This window comes from Marmota marmota, unplaced genomic scaffold (genome assembly GCF_001458135.2).
Source record: "Marmota marmota marmota unplaced genomic scaffold, marMar, whole genome shotgun sequence".
Classification (NCBI taxonomy): domain Eukaryota; kingdom Metazoa; phylum Chordata; class Mammalia; order Rodentia; family Sciuridae; genus Marmota; species Marmota marmota.
In genome coordinates this window covers 3,412,575-3,430,277 of record NW_026000174.1, presented here as the reverse complement: position 1 = coordinate 3,430,277, position 17,703 = coordinate 3,412,575, and the positions used below count along the sequence as shown (strand labels likewise).

The following is a 17,703-nucleotide window of genomic DNA, read 5'->3' as shown; positions in this document are numbered from 1 at the left end:
TCTAATGTTCATTTCACTAGAGTCCCTTTTATCAATAAATGTTCATTATTTAATAATAGTTTTAAAAGAATAGCAATAAATTTTCAGTGAAGACCAACTGATCATGCCATACTTAGATATTAAGTTCAACTTAAAAACTGGGTCATTGCACCTACAGACAGTGAAGCATGCAAACATACTTCCAAGGACTTGAACATTCCCACTCATAGTTTATCATTCTTGGTGTTTGTTCTCAAAGGAAAAAGACCAAACCAGAATCTATTAAACAACTAATTCTAGGCTCGATTAATACAAGTGAGAGAATATGGGCCTTGGCACAGGAAGGAGGTCAGGTTCAAAGGGTTAGTATTCTCAAAATCCAACATGGAATACCTTTAGGGTTTAAAATATACATCTTACTCCCTATGTGCTGAATGTCACCCCAAACTTACTTTTAGTTCCTGGCTACTCAGTGAGTGATCTGCAGAGAAGGGTAAAGATAAACACATCCATCCACCCCACACTTCCTCACACACCAAGCAAACACCTGGGTTCAGTTTCATGGTAGGATCACATCTATGCCTGGCAGAATCTGACAGGTGGAGCCACATTTCCTCCACACCCTTGGCTTCTGGCCATAGGCTTGCTCCTGCGGGGAAGCAAGTGACTGTCTTTATATTTAGGCACCTCTAGTAACCAAGGATAATCTCCCTAATGGCTTTCCCCCAAAGAATTATGGTCATAGTCAGGTTTTTTTTCTCTGGTCTGAATAAATCAGACAACACTCAGGAAAACATAAACACAGGCCTAGAAACATATAAACACACACTTGTGTCTGATCCTGACTGCTTGAGGTGAAGAGCCACCCAGCTTCTTAGAATTTCCCATATAAGATAGTTTTATAGCCTGAGTCTCCCTACTCCTCCCCCCAGGAAACTCAGAAACTGCTAACCACAGCAATGCATGCTGAACACAAGAAATTCTACAAGCAGTGACCAAATTCAGCATTCACTGGGTGTTGACTATTCCTAGAATCTTAAACTCAATTCTGGAGATATGAAAGGGGGCCTTACACTTTCTCAAGGTTTCATTCTGCCAAAAACACACTGGAATGGTAAATATACTTAGCTCTAGGCATGACACATTTTTCTTTTTGAAATAATTTGTCTCCAATGTAATCCAGTCCATAAATTAGTATATACGGTCACCATTTTCTAAGACATTACGTATCTTCCTAGAGAAGTCTTGAATTAAATGCACCATCTCTAAAAATATCATCAACTTTTGCCCCCAAAAAACCTTTAAAATATAGCATCTTATCCATACTCACAGGTTTAAGTAAGCATGCCAATCAACTTCAAATCTATCTTCCATACATTAGGCAGTATTATAGTCTTTAAAAAGTAATTTAATTATTTCACTCATAGTATTTAGAAACTTCCATGAGTTCCTTGCAGCCTCCAAGAAAAAGGGCAAAACTTTAGCTTGATTTCACCTTTGGTCATCAGCTCACCACATTAGCAGAACCTCCACCCACAACTTACCAGCCCTATGTGCTAACTTAGTGGTCTCTCCCTGTCTTAGAATCCCATGCCCCTCCTCTCTCTATGCCTTTGAAAGTGAAATGTCTCTCAACCTGTGCTCTCCACCTCACCTTCTTCTCAATTTAGCAAACCCCTACTCAGACATGGGTATAGTTCAACTGTACCTCCCAACTGTCCCTGGCAATTGCTCTCTCTGCAATCTCCCAAAAAAGCTGTATTTTTACTACATTGACCGCATTGCACTATATTTACCATTTTTACCCTCAAGAGCCAAAACAAGCAGCCAAGAGAAAGGGAAGGTGGAGAAAAAAGAAAAAGGAAAGAAAGAGAAAGGGAACTGACATTTACTGAATTGCAACTCTGTATAAAGCACAATATTAGCCACATTAATATATTCTTTATCTTATTTATACCTTGGAGCCACATTATGAGATAGTAAAGCAATTTTTTTTTTTTTTAGAAAAGGAAACAGAGAAGTTACGTGCTCAATGACATAACTAGTAAGTGGATTCAAGGTTTAAACTCACACTCACATGACTCCAAAGCCAATTTCATTCTACTTCAAAGTGGCTCTGTGGGAAACATGGGCATCCAAATTCACACTTGCCCATGGACATTACTCAAAAATATACTGTAGCTCCTCTTTTATCACTTTTCTGGCCATTGTGCTTCATAATTCCAGCTTTTGACCTTTGAATATACTTAGAAACTATCCATTATTAAAGTTATTGGCAAAGTGTCCCAGCATTCTAGTAAGAACACAGTGACTACATTTGTAAAAAGGTGGTATGTGCTATTTCAAAAGGATTTGAGGGTGCATGTTACAGGTTGAGCATCCTTAATTCAAAAATTCAAAATGTTCTGGAATACAAAAATTTTGAGTGTCAATGAGACCCCACAAGTGGAAAATCCAACTCCTGACCTCATGTTGTAGACTATAGCCAGAACAAAGGTGCAATAAAAATATTATGTAAAATTACCTTCAGTCTATGAGTAGAATGTGTATAGAAAATAAATGAATGTCTTATTTAGACATGGGTCCCATCTCAAGATATCTCCCTATGTGAATATTTCAAAATACAAAAGCTGAAACACTTCTGACTCCAAGAATTTCAGACAAATGATACTCAATCTGTATAAAATAGTAATAGTGTAATGTCTAAGTGGTCTGACTAGGGAAACTGACATAAAGAAGTCTTTGACTTTAATAAATCTATTATCTACAGATAGACTATTTTTACTCAAGTTCTTCAGTATATTCCCTCTCATTTGTCAAATTGTGATGCCCCAGCACAAAATGTGTGAGGAATCTTCTAGAAATAGAGCTTAAGGAAAGATGGCTTGCAAGTTCTCCAGAGTCACATTTCAGGTACTCTCATCCCAGACAGAGCAGTCTCTTAACTGTATCAGTAAGCGGCTAACTCCTTAGGCCCTACTGTGCTGGGAGGAGCCAATTTTTTTTTTTCCTGGAAGATTTTGTCAAGTCCAAAATTTCACCTCATGGTAATAGAAATATATTTAGGTTCCCTGGAATAGTCTCAGTTTTAAATACTATTATGAGCCTCATACCAAATAGTATGTCTCAACACAGGATTCAGTAAGCACAAACGTAACATCTTTCCTCTAAAGAACTACATAGTAGAAAGTGCACAGGCTTTTGTGTCAAAGTAAACAACCTGAGTTGAATTAATTTGTCATGTACTAATAACTCTGTGACCTAGGACAAGGTGCTTAACTTGTCTGTGCTTTTATTTCTTCATCAGCAAAATGATAAATATCGTCTACTTCAGAAAGCTGTCCTGCCAATTAGATGAGCAAGAAACTGACACATAGTACATACTCAGTAGATAATAAGTATTCTGTTTATTACTGTGTTCTTATAATTATTTGTAGCATCTCCAAAAAGGTGTGGAAGAGTCTATTTTTGCTTTTCTAAATAAATTAAACAAATGATATGACTTACCTAATGTAAATAGAACTATTACTTAGCCTTTTAACCATAACATTTTAGTTACTATATTCCCAGTCAGTACTGATTCTTAAATAGGCCACTCAGTTGCTGACTTATCACTTTGTAGTCTAGTTTACCTCCAGATATTTCCTGAAATATTTAAGCTTCCTTAATGATTAGTATCTCTCTGTAACAAAAAAAAAAAAAAAAAAAAAAAAAGGTTTTGTAACAAGCTCATTTCCAAGAATTATTTTGTGTGGTTAAACAGTCAAATTCTGAATTCTTATTCTGTATCTAGAACTCAGTTTGAAGGTTCATGATTTCATGAACAAAAGAGAAGAATGCTATTAGGCTACAAATAAAATAGGAGATCATCAGATTATCTTCTGATGATCCAAAGCATGGGCACTGAAGTCAGATTTCCTAGGTTAAAAGTCTCTGTTCTTATTTTTATTAGCTATGTCACCTCAGGCAACTTACTTATCTAGACCTCAATTTCCTCATCGCAAAATGGGAACAAAATAGCATAAATAATAGACTATTGTGATTAAATAAATTGAGGCAGGCACAGTGCTTAGAATAACTTGATACACAGTAAGTGCTCAGTAAACGTCAGACATCAGTATCATTCACTTGCCTTCAGATTCCTGAAAAGGAAATAGATAAAATTCAGTATGTCACATTAACAACCCAAATTCATCCCAAATCAGGTAAAATGCTTTTAAAGTAAGTGAGGAAGATGAATCCTACATGACCAATTATTTCTCTTAGATGCCATCAGTTCAGTAGATCTATAGCAATTGCATTCTGAATACATATTGTTTTATCTATTTACAAGTTACCACAAATATGTCACACAGAAAGTGTAGCTAATTAAGAAACGGACTCAGATAGGAATGAGAAGGTGAGTCCTCGGCCAACCATCTAGTAACAGTATCTGTTTTTGCTGGTTTTCATTAGATGACTTCATCCAAGCCTTTCAACAATCTTGTGAGGCAGATATGATTATTCCCATTTTACACATACATGGAGATTATAGACTAATAATAGTTGCAGACTTGGGGAGATAGTGAAGGTCTCCCTGAACATGTCCCAGGATTGAAGAACTAAAACAATACAACCAAACTGAAAATTAAAACCCTTTACTTCTAAAATGCAAATGACTAGTCGAAAACCAACAGTGGTAAAGAATCTGATTTAAAGAATCCAACTTGCCACAGCTGTCTTCCTGCCAACACAGATCATGGGCAGAGAGGGGACAGGGATGGTCAGGGTACAGTTCTGACTGAGCAACTCAGTCTGGTCTGAGATCCAGCCCATGCCCTCAGCCTTAAAGCCCTGTGTTTTAATCAAGTGACTCAGCCAGTGACAGGAAAGCCCAGGCGCCTGTGGCCATGAGTAATGGCGGCACAAAGCACATCTGTCTGATCAGAAGCTCATGTGTCAGTTTTGTCAAGACTGACAGCAAAACAATGCTTCTGCAAGGGAAAAAGAAATGTCTATTCACCCAGAAGCCAAGTGATGACTGACTGTCTTTCTCCTTTTAGCTCACAATGCAAACTTGTGAAATTGTTTACTAGATTTTAAATTCATCCCAACTTCAAAAGCATTTTTGATGCATTTATAGAAAGAAGACATCTAGAAATAATAAGCCAAATCTATTTCTACCCATAAGTACAAAGTATCTACAAAGTATGACATTAGGAAATGCTTTTATTTTGACCTTCTTTTATCTCAATCATCAATATGAGGGATAATGCATAGGGAAGTGTTTCTGCAGTTGAATGGACATAAAGAAATCACTGTAACTATCAGAGGGACATTGTATCATGTTTCAGCAAAGACTTCATTTCAGAGAACGATTAATTTCTTTCTTTCCTTTATTTTATTTATTATTTAATTTTAAAACCTTTATTAAGTTCCCACTGAGTGCCAGAAACTATCCCAGGCTAGGAGACTGCAGCATTAAATTACACAATATAAGCGTTCAGAGACTCAATCATTTCCCAAATTGGTCTTTTCATCTCTTTCCTATTCTAACCACAGCTGCATACCCCTGTGTTCTGTATCATCTCCCCCCCCTCCCCGTGCTGACCACTGAAGAATGAGATCTTGTGCCTCTCCCACATTTTACACAAGTTCTAGCACAAGGCCAAGTGCCCAAGGGACACTAAGGAAAAATACTTTATTTAGTGACTTGAGAGGCAAGTACTCAGTGAAACGCATGGCTTTATTACCAGAAAACCCTTGCTTTCTCTATATTTCTATACACCCACCTGTCCACAAATTGCCCCCAAACAGTCCTCTCTTCTAACATTGTAAGAGGTTTTAGATTAATAGCAACAAATGAACAGAAACAACTCCTCTCAATGATCTGTGGAAGGCTGTCAGGTGAGAAGATCCTTAGAAAAATCACTAGGGGGTCACCAAAAGCTCACAGCAACAGAAAGTGGGAACATTTTCTGACACCTGAGTTGTCTGGATGTGATAATTCTTTACCAGATTTCTATCTGGTCAGAAATTAATAATTTTTAAAAAATGAACCAGAATGAGACTTTAAAGACTGTAAAGAACCTCATATAATCCAAATCCCTAACTTTATAGTTAAGAAAGGAAAGCTCTGGGGGAGGATGTAACTGAACCTAGTTTGAGCAACTTGCCTATGACCGATGCAGAGGTAGAAGCCAAACCACCTGCCTCCCAATGCAGGGTCCACACTTCTCTCCAGAGCTGCCAGGAGCAGGGTGCATGCCTGAGAGAACCCTTAAGCCAATGGCTGCTGATGCTCATCATCCCCCACCCCACCAATGGGCACACTGACTTCCAAGCTATCATACTGCTTGCTTCTAGCATGCCTTCTGCCTTGCTTAAGGCAACTAGAGATAATGCTTAGGAATTCCTTGTGCAAATCGATAACTTCCTTGGATGGCAAGCCTGCCTTTACCCGGTGAAGTGCAACTATCCTATTCAGGATTGTGATGAAAATGAATAAGATACTAGCCACCAAGGAATTCTAGATTCTTTGAAGAAAACTTAGGGTAGAGTTCTAAAATGGTTGTTTATATGATAATCAAGTCCTATTAATGTTAGGGTTGGATTCTAGAATTTCATAAAGTCTGACAATGCTTTTCAACTTTCTATGTTTCAACATTTTTTTAATAGTAAACACTCTAGCATCCAATTCAAATAACAAACAATTTCACCAGACATTTGGTCTTCGTGTGACTCTGGTAGAGAAAGGTAGAGTAGTGTTATAGTTTGGCTATGAAATGTTCCCTGAAGGCCCATTGGCACTGTGGCACTACTGCGAAGTGGTAGGGTCTTCATAGAAAAGAGTTAGGTCACTGGAGGTAGGCCCTTTATGGGGATATTGAAACACTGGCCCCTTCCTCTCTGATTCCTGACTGCCATGAAATGAGCAGTTTCCCCCACCACACACTCCAACCATGATGTACTGCCTTGCCATAGGCCCAACAGTAACAAAGCAACTGCCCATGGACTGAAACCACAAGCCAAAATAAATCTTTCCTCCTATAAGTTGATTATCTTAGGCATTTTGTCACAGTGATGGAAAGCTAAAACATTATCTCCAATTTAGAGAAGTCAAAATCAGTTCAGAGATGCAACTTGTGCTACCCAAGTTCACAAGGGATTCAAACATGATGCTGGGACAATAATTTTATTCAGGGACCTCTCTTCATTTTGCAGATGAACTTTTGAATTTTATACTCAAATTTTGCACATCAACAATACTAGGGAGCAACTTTTACTATTTTATTTGAAACTTTAACAAGGAGCAAAGCTTGGCCCTGCAACTTCATCAGCAGCTCCACAGATGGAAACCTGTCTTTGCTGGAAACTAAACAACACAGAGCAACTATGGTGGGGTGGAAAACTTTGGGCTCAGAAACAGAATTAACCTTTATGATGCTTTTAATTATTCATAATTCATTCTCTGCATTCTTTCAAAATTAATATGAGATGGCTCTAGCTCTGATAAGAATTCAATCAAAACTAAGAGCCATATTCATTCTTTTTTAAATTTACTCAGACACAGAGACAGGATCTGGAAAACTATATCTCAAGTTTTGTATCAGTTATATCTGGGTATAGATGTATTGATTTTATTTATAATAATAATAATTATTATTATTACTACTAGTAGTAGTATTTTCATTATTACTAGTATTTTCATTATTTTCTGTAGTATTAGTATTTCATTATTACTATAGTTCACCTTTTCTCTGCAGCAAATACGTACAGTTTTGATAATAGAGTATAATAAAGAATACTTTATTTTTAAAACATATTCCTTATTCTGAAAAATGAGAGAAAGGGCTGTGTCCTCTGTGTCCTCTGCCAGGGCAGTAAAGAAGCTCTGTTACTGTGAACCAGAGAATGGAAAATGCAAACAATACTCTTAAGCCCCCAGACCAAAAACTCTGCCCTGCTTCTCCACCTGGATCCCCCCAAACACCAAGAATATGAAACAATCTGCCAGGACATTAATTTTACTCAAGTATTTTTGAGGAAAACTTTTTCACATATTTAAACTGAGACCCACATATCATGAAGTCAAAGTTTTAAAAATGTTATAAGTCCTTAAAACATTTTCAAGTTGCTGGAGCCAATCTGAACTACATCTCAACTCCTAGGAGCACTCGTCAATATTCTTTCCCATTAGGGACTCTTCTATAGAGAAGTTTGGGAAGTCCTAAGATAAACAGTACCATCTTATTTTCCTCCTCCCCTTCCCTGAGAGAGTGATCTTATCAATACTAAGTCATTTTTCAGGTTAGATTGGTCAGGGGGAGCCAAACACAAATTTCTTCTAGTGTACTATTTCTTTAAAAACTATAAAACAGGTGCCAGCAAACTTTTTACCAGGAAGTCTGGACGCGCACAGGACCACAGTTCTCCATCACCCAAAGGGGAGAACCACCTGGCCTGGCATTACAGTTTTTGAGGACAGGGCCCAGACTGCCCCTGTGCTGCCTTGCATTTCAACAGGGGAGCAGACCATGCTGCACAAGGTGCTAGTTCATTCACTCCACAAATGTTTATTGAGTGAAGCCTGAAAAAGGCTTCCTAGGGGACAGTGGGATCATTCACAAGCCAACGGTCAGGTCTAACGGATCAGATGTGGACAATTAATCTTTCATTAGACCCCAAGCCACTTCTAGGAAAAAGCAAACAGGGCCCTTGCCCCACCCACACACTAGCAGCTGGGCTGGATCAAGCAGGAATTCTAGGACAAAACTGCTGCTAAGAGAAAGGAAGGCAGTCACTGACTCCCCCTAGAATAACCAAAACTCTGGCACTGTAAATGACATATCACCTCTAAGACACTTTGAACAGTGAAAGCACCTAGAAAGAGCTCAGTAATATCATTTTTTTGTTGTTTTAATTTCAGCTTACCATTACTCTAGGAACACAAAGTAGAAATTCTAAACATGGGGTTTAGAATTTGATATTGGATTTGAATCCCAGCCATGCATGCAACTTACCAGCTAAGGGACTAAGAGAAGCAATCTTTCTAAGCCTCAGTTTTTCCATCCATAAAGTGGGGTGTAGTATGCCACCTCTCATGTGAGTTTGTGAGAATTAAGGACACATTATATGCAGAAGAGTTCCTGAAAGTACCCAATAAAAGACAGTCAACATTTTCCTGCCCTCTTCCCCATGCCTTCTCTTCTTCCTGGGCAGGCTTGAGGGGTCCTAGAATCTGTTCACACCTAGATAACACACTATGGGTGAAGTGGAACAGAAAAACTACAGAGGTGAGAGAAGTTGAAGGGCGGGAACTGCTGTATATCTAAGAAACCCACAACAACTTTCAACCATCCTCTATCTGGCTGCTAAATCAAGTGGACAGCAGAGGCCACCATACTAGCTGAAAAATAGCTGACAAGAAGGGGACAGGAAGCTAGACAGAGTTTGAATCCATCCCACCTTCAATAGTCTGTATTTCTGAAGCTCAGGGACTTGCCAGGCTATGTGTGCCAGCAGGCTACGATTCAGAGTCTGTTCTTATCTAGACTTCTATCACAACCCAGAACTGGAGCTGCCAGCTGGGGTCACAAATCGGCACTAAACGAAAATAAGGACTTTTCATCGCAGCAGGAAGTGGAGCCCCTCAAAGGGGATTTATAAAGAGAAGAGAACGGAAAGGGAAGGAGGAGGCAGAATGGGTGCAAAGAGAGACTATTTCCTATACGCTGATGGAGCCCTATGTTTGGTCACTGAAGCAATCAGTTTTCTTCTTGAAAGATGATAAATCCCTTTCGTGTGGTTTACAGCACGCAGCGGGACGAAGTCTAGTGTAGGGGGAATGCTGCAAAATAAATCTGCTTACTTTCAAAGGTGAAATCATCAGCCTCTTACCTGCCCGTTCCCCACCTGTAGATAGGGCGTAACGCTCTAATTTTCTTCACCTGAGCATTCGGAGGGCGGTTCGTCACTGTGCAGCCTATTCCAGTCAGCCTCCAAGCCTAGCGTCAAAGACCCCCAAAACGCGACAGCCCCACAGCACCCCGCCCACCCGGGGACCCCAGGAGCCTGGGTAGCCGGAGGTAGCTCTTAATAAATGGGGAACTGAGGAAGGAAGCTTCTCAGGTGCCAAAACTCTGTTCACATTCTAGAGCTCAGAAGACTAAAGAAGACCGTTCTATACCAACTCCTTCATTTAACAGAGGAACAGAAACACAGAGAGGGAAAGAAAGTTGTCCGGGTAACACAGTCAATGGACAGAGAAGTCAAAACTAACACCCGGGTGCGCTCTTTTGAGTCGCCGTCAGGCCAGGAGCACGTCTCGCCGCCTGCCGCGTCTTCTAGTCCCCAATTCCCGGCCTGGGGGGTCAAAACCCCGGACCCCGGGCGCTGCGCCTTACCTTCCTCGGTGCAGGGCGCTGCGAGCCTCCCTTCTCCCGGCAAGTCCCTGTAGACTCTGCCCTGCTCGCTCGCGCGCTGGCCTCGCGACCCAGGTGTCGCTCGGCAGCTGTCAGCGAAGGGCTGCGCGTGCAGGCTCCCCCCGCGGGCTGAGGGCGGGCGCGCAGGACCTTCTGCCCAGCGCCGGCGAAGCCCCGCCCCGCCCCGCCTCGTCCCGCCCCCGGCACCCGCCCCCGGCACCCGCCCGCTCCCGTCTGGCCCCTTCCCTTCTTTCGCCTTGCCAGGCTCCTGCTGCTTCTCTCTTTCTGGCCTCCTTCTCAGGTGTGAGGTGCCCTGAAACAACTTGGGTTTTGCACAAATGAAGAAAGCAGTATATATGTGCTGTGTTAAGGTGACCGTAGCCCTACAGCGTGGAACCTGAGGTGCTCCCCACCCAGAGCGAGGACAGGCACCGTGCTGGAAAAGGGATATGGGGATTATAGAACCCTGTGATGGGGCTAAATTGTTTAACTTTTCATATGTCAGTGTGTCCTTATGTGTACAGGTTGTTGAAAGGATTAAACAAGATGATTCTTTTAAAGTATCTAATACAATAATATCTGGATTAAGGTGTACTACCTGAGCCACCCATTGGGTGTGCAAAGAGGACTGGTCAAGCTCCTGGAAGGTACTAACTGGTGGGGAGGCAGGTACACCTTTAAATACAGGGTTGATTCATGACCAGTGTTTAAAAGTTACTGATAATGGGGCCTCCAGGCAAATTTCCGAACTTTAAAGTCTTCTCTTTCCTACTGTCTTCCTCACAGTGATCCCAGCTGAGATTGACCCTGGTCTGCCTTGGATTCTTCCAAAGGTCTGCCTTCTCCCAGACTTACAAATGCAAAGCTGCTAACCTGGCCTTGCACTATGGGACCTTAGGGTGTGCATTCTGGCTTTTACCCAACATTTCATGGGAGTCCGTGAAAGAGCACTCAGGAGGCAAAAGAGAACTAAACCACTCCCCTTGCTTTTCAAGAGACAAATTTGTAAATCATTTCAATTCAGAACAAGTGCTATCTGGATGTTCAAAAGTGTCACAAGGCACACACACTAGGGGAAAGGGATAATAAAGGTTTTAATGCAAATGTGGCCAAGGTATTTCTTGAAGGAGGGCTGCAAGTTAGGTGGGATGAAAGAACAATGGATGCTGCAAGGCTGGTGATGACAAGAAGAGATGTCTGTCATACGTCATGGCTATTGCCCTGTGTGATGCTGAAACAGACAAAACTGGTAAACAGATGCTGGAAGCCATCCCTGTCTTGCTGAGGGAAGCAGGCTGCATCCTGTTGGTGATTGCTGTTGGTGAATGACTATAAGCAAGGGAGTGGCAGGATCTTAGATGCTTCTGGCTCCTCACTTTCATTGTTGATTGCAGGCACTGGGTGTTGCTCACCTGTGGCTCTTTGCATTTCATACTGACAGGGCTTTGTAAAAGGAACTTGATGCTTGCTACTTCCAATGTCCCTCTGCTCCTGAAAACAAAAGCAAGACCTAACTACAAGGGAAGGTCTCAGGGTCCTCATTTCAGACTCTGGCATACAGGGGAGAAATTTTGAGGTAGAGTCTTCTTAGGGTACTCATCCAAATCTTGTATGGCTGAGAGATTAAAATCTAGATTCCGGATGTCAAATGATCAAGGTCTAAACACTGGCCCTATTTGTTCCTAATAGGACCTTACACCAATTACGCATTCTCTCTGTGCCTCAGATGTTCATTAGTTAAACAGATAATGAATATGCTCCTCTCTCCAGCCAACTGTGAGAATTAAAATGAGAAAATACATGTTTCGTACAGTGCCTTGCACACAGTTAGTCCTGGATAAGCCTTAGTTAACATGATCTTATCAAGTCAGCAGTGGCCTGGTTCACTTAACCACAGGAGAATGCCATATTTCCAAATGGTTGCCATATAAATGACATTTAAACTTGAGAAAATTCCATGCTGATATTGAAGGGGAAAAAAGGGGGACAGGGATAATGCAGGGCAGGGTTAAATGCACAGACTTTGGTCTTAGCTCCAACAACTGAACTACCTGCACGAATTTGGACAAGTCATGAAACCTCTGTGACTGTTCTGTAAAATAGAAATAGTAATACTATATGTCCCTTGCAAAGGAGACAATGTTGTAACATACTTAGCACATTGCCTGGCCTAATATAGGTCTCATTAAATGTGAGTTTACAGTGGCATAATGTTTGAAAGTGAGCTTTTAGAGTTTTGGAAAGGGAAGAGTAATCAAACAGTAATGTATGGGGAGGAGAGAATGCAATCCTAGAAGAAAGCAAAACTCAGTGTAAAGGTTGGTGCTGGATCTGTGAAAACTGACTGGGATAAGAGAAATATGCTTAGAAATCTTAGAATGGAGCATGGGCCTGGAAGGATTTTCTAAGTGAGTATGAGTTAAATTTGGAACCCTGCCTAAATAGGTATAAAATTCTGGCACTTTATGAAACAAATAAAACAATAGAGTATTGTTTACAGGATCATGTGTAACACTCTCTGAGCTGTCCTCCTGGACAGGTGGGATACCACAAGGCTACTGCTTTCAAATGAGAATCTTGGACTTACTCCTACCACTACACAGCCATGACTTTGTGGCACAATGCTAAATTGTTTAGTTTTACCAGCTAGTTAGTGGGTAAATATTAATTGTTGGAATGGACTAGGTGTGTTTCCTTCAAGCTTGAAATAGCCTTCCCTTTATATCTGACTTGAGGGATTCTTCTCATACATCAAGGCTCAGAAAAAGTGTCACCAGCTTTCCCTCCTAGATGGAATGAATTAACCCTGCACCTTCTTTTACTCCTATGGCTTATTTCTTGACCATTTCGTTGGCATTGATTTCATTTGTTTTTATAGTAAGTCATCACAGGATCTTCCACTCTCCACTAGTATTAAAGCTCACCGAATTTAGGGACCCTTTCTCTCTTGCATTTATTCTCACCACCTCTATCCTCCCCAACCCCATGACTTATACACCACAAGCATTCAATAAATGCTTGTTAAGTTGCATTGGCAGGCAGGTCTCTCTTAGTAGATGTGTTAGAGAGAGCAGCATTTTTGGTACCATGGAAAAGTAAAAGAACTTTTAAAAACATGACTTTGTCTTTATGCTATGTGAATTTATAACTTCTTACCCACTAAAAATTTGGATATTGCTGAAATGCTGTATAATTGCGTCTGGTGTGGTGATGTGGTTAGATGACTTATAGCAGTAGGTATCAAATGTACAGCATTGAGAACACAATTTAGCCACGGTACTGGGTCACCAAGGCAAGAATTTGGCTTTCTAAATAATTTGTAAATACTGAATATCTTTAAACTTTTGGAAATACAAAACTTTGGCCTTGAATCAAACTGTGTTAGCAATCTCTCCACAGCCTTTAATAATGTCTTACATTTCTACAAGGCTTTGTAGTTTTCAGAGGCCTTTCACTTTGATTATCTTATTTAATCTTCACATCAACCCTATGATGTAGGAAGGACAGATTTTAGTATCTGCATTTCACAGATGAAGATAGGAGGGACTTGAAAGAACCAGGCCCTTTAAACCCAGGCCAAATGAAAAATTAGCAACAAAGTCAAAGTTAGAACCCAGAAGTCTACTATATCAGAAACACTTCTGATGAAGATTGTGGCATCATTATTTATAAACTTCATGAGCAACAATCTTATGTAGAAATGTCTTTTTATTCATCTATATACATTTTAATTTAAAAATCCTTTAAAAATTAAAGAAAAATCTTTGCAGTGATCACCTCAAACATGTATATATAATAATCACTACTTATTACTACAGTGCCTTTCATCTGTGCATGCCAACACTCATTCCAACATTAATTTTACATTTTTAAACCTCTAGGTTTACTGTATCCATGTTTTAGAACAAAATCTCTTATTTTACTGTTTAAAAAAACAGCACTTCAAAAATTAGACCTCCTCTTATTTGAGGTACCTAGCAGGTAAGGAAGAAATGAAGAATTATTGTTTTATGGGTAGAGTTTCAATGTGGGATGATGAAAAGGTTTTGGAGATGGATGGTGATGATGGTTGCAGAACCAAGTGAATGTATATAATGCCACAGAACTTTATATTTAAAAATAATTTTAAATGGTAAATTTTATGTTTATTTTACAACAATAAAAAAAAAGACCACCTTGAGCCAGGGTGTGGTTCAGTGGAAAAGCATCTACCCAGTATGCATGAAGGCCTGGGTTCAATCCCCAGTACCACATATGCACACATGTACACACACACATACATACATAAATTCATTCTTGTTTTAGTCACATGAGAGTCTCTCTGGTAGAAGAAGTCTAGTTACTTCATAACTCATGACAATTTTTGGTTTATCTATCAGTTTTTTAAATTCATCTTACTTAAGAGCCCTATAGAACTTACCTTGGAAGAGTAGACAGTGAATGTAGGAAACCCTATTAACATTTTTTAAGAATCCAAAGTGGAGTTTGGGTTTGTGTGATACAGTGAGATTCCCAATAGATTCTTATAGCTACCACTAATTGAGTACTTCCCACCTGCCAGGTACTTGACTAAACACTTTTGTAACCATCACTTCATATAAAGCTTCATATAATATGCAGAGTATCTCATCTATAATTTTTTATTGATTACATATTGAAATTATAACACTGGAACATAATTAACTCTAAAATATTCTCAAAATTAATTTCATCTGTTTCTTTTTACTTCTTTTTACTGTCGCTACTAAAAAATTTTAAATTAAATATATGGCTCTTTGGACAGGGCTGTTTAAGACTGACTGAGTTGCATTCTCTACCTCAGTTTTCCCACTTGGGAGAAGGGACATTAACCTCTGTTTTTCATTGTCTCAGTGGCAAATTCTCTCTTTACCCCCTTCCTACCCATTGTACTATGTCCGGAAGGCCTTTTGAGTTATTTTGCTTAAGACAGGAAAGACATACTTAAAGAGCTAACTTCTATTTGTTACTCTGCTTTAGAATTCAAAGCACAATAATCACAAAATGTTACAATTTCTACTGACTGTAAGTTTTATCCCCTATTCCTTTTCATACAGAGGAATCTTGATTAACCATATACTTCAAGAATGGAGTGCCTTGTGCGGGTGAAATATAATTTTCTTCCTTCTCTTGTTTATTCAGTTACTCATTCACTTATGCATCCATTTCACATTATAAATATTTATTGAGTGATCATTGTGTACATGGTATATTATCATTAAAAATTCAAAAATAAGCCAAATTAGTGTCTTCTTCTGTTCATTTTCTTTCAAAAAATTGCTTTTTATACTGGCCATTATAGGCAACACAATATAATGAAAAAGCCCTGGACCAGCCTGTGCTGGTAGCCACTGGTCACATGTATCTATTGTGTATATAGTCCTGGTTTTACGTGAGATGAACAGTCTTCTTTTCCAGATCTCAGATTTTTCATCTATAAAATTAGAAAGGATAAAAATACATAATTTGCCTATTGTGAAAATAAAATAAGATAATGGAAATGGCAGGCAGCATGTTACTATTTTTTATTTATTAAAAGACACTGAGGAGTCAGGAGATTTGGCTTCTCTTCTAGACTCTGCTACAACATGGATAAGTTATTTACCCTCTCAGACGTCAGTGAGTGTCCTTATCTCTGAAATAAAGAGATTAGGCTACATATATTCTAAAATCTTTTCTAGTTCAAAATCCCAGGTTTTAAGAATTTATGGGGATTGGTGTTGTGGCTCAGCGGTAGAGCACTCGCCTAGCACGTGCCAGACCCTGGGTTCGATCCTCAGCACCACATAAAAATAAATAAATAAAATAAAGGTATTATGTCCAACTACAACTAAAAATTAAATATTAAAAAAAGAATTTATGATTTTTAAGATAATAAATCATTCTCTGAAAATCAGCACTTAAGTTCACCAGAATCATATTCATCATATCATTTCTCTAGGTATAGCTCTTATAAGATTTAAATATATAAAATACTAGAAACTTTAATTGTACTTACTTGTATGCAGAAAAATATCTGCTTCAGATTATTATATAGTGTTTTGTCCTCCGCATCTTTAAAGGCAACTAAAAGAGAAAAATGTATTAAAGAAATTAAAAATAATATTTTCAGTTATCTATTAGGGTATAAGAAACCATTCTAAAATATGGTAGTTAAAACAATGAGTTATCATTCCCAACAATTTTGTGAGTCAAAGGGTCCAGATTCTGCTCTAGCTACTTGGGGTTTCTTATGCAGCTGCATTCAACCAAGAACATGAATTAATCCTAGTATCATCTGTAAACAGTTGGAACCCCCAAAATGGCCCCTCAGCCTCCAGTTCTCTGGACATGGCCTCTCCCCATTCTGTAAACTAGCCTAAACTTTTTGCATGAGAGATGGATTCCATGGGTCAAGTCCCAATGTGTGAGTATTTGTTTCATGTTTGCTAATATTTGTTTGGCCAAAGCATGTTTTGGATCAATGTGTGAGAGGGCCTGGCTATCTACAAGCATGTTTCACTAGGGACACTACTCTCACAAGTGCCATTCAAATGCACTCCAGTTAACTGGGATCTTACCCCATCTCTTATGCTACAGCATATATCATTCCATTCTTTACTTCTATGCTCCATGTGTACTTCAATTTCTACGTATGTCACACTGTACTTATATTTCAGTCTTCTCTCATCAAAATGGAAAACTCTTAAGTAAGGGTAGAGATGGTGTCTTAACACTTAGAATGTCTAGTATCTGGCCCAGTGTCTCCACATAGAAGGTAGTTAATAACATTGAACCACACTGAATTGAGTTCTTTGGACCTCAAACAAATGCAAAGGATAGATTGTTTGAGATTGAAGCACTGAAGCACTAATTGAAGCACATTGAAGCACTAATCTAGATTCTTTATTTTCACTAACCTCTACTTGAAATTTAGCATTTTCTTCTAATATATATATATATATATTAATTTAGCATTTTCTTCTATTATTATATATATGAAAAAAACATAGTAGTAGTATCAGTAGATGTGACTTTGTCACCAATAGAAATCCCCAAAATTGTCATATTACATTACAGTTGACTTACAGATATGGAAATATCATAGTTTTAAAGTAATTTGAACAATTAATTTTAATACATTTGATTTTCTTTGTAATCCTAGGTATTTAATCTTATTTTACTTAGAAACATTATTCTGAGAAGTATATAAGCATCAAGCTGCCTAGATGTCTATGGTATAGAGCCCTGCCTAGTGTGAGCACCTGACTTGGAAGACAGATGATAACCAAGGGAAGACCCCAGGACTACCTCACTGGAGCAG

The 17,703-nt window shown here is 39.1% G+C and overlaps 1 protein-coding gene across 11 annotated transcripts in view; it reads right to left on the bottom strand.

The window, feature by feature from the left end:
* The window catches only part of Sytl2 (synaptotagmin like 2), a 102,434-nt gene extending 91,917 nt beyond the window's left edge, over positions 1–10,517 (bottom strand). For 6 of the 11 annotated variants that reach the window (XM_048787960.1, XM_048787965.1, XM_048787963.1 and 3 more), the window contains exon 1: positions 10,365–10,517. The gene's annotated coding sequence lies outside the window, so the exon portion shown is untranslated. Of the gene's footprint in view, positions 1–8,981; positions 9,108–10,364 lie in introns of all 11 variants that reach the window. The other 5 variants (XM_048787967.1, XM_015477346.2, XM_048787969.1 and 2 more) reach the window with 2 other exon arrangements.
* Positions 10,518–17,703: the final 7,186 nt, after the last annotated feature.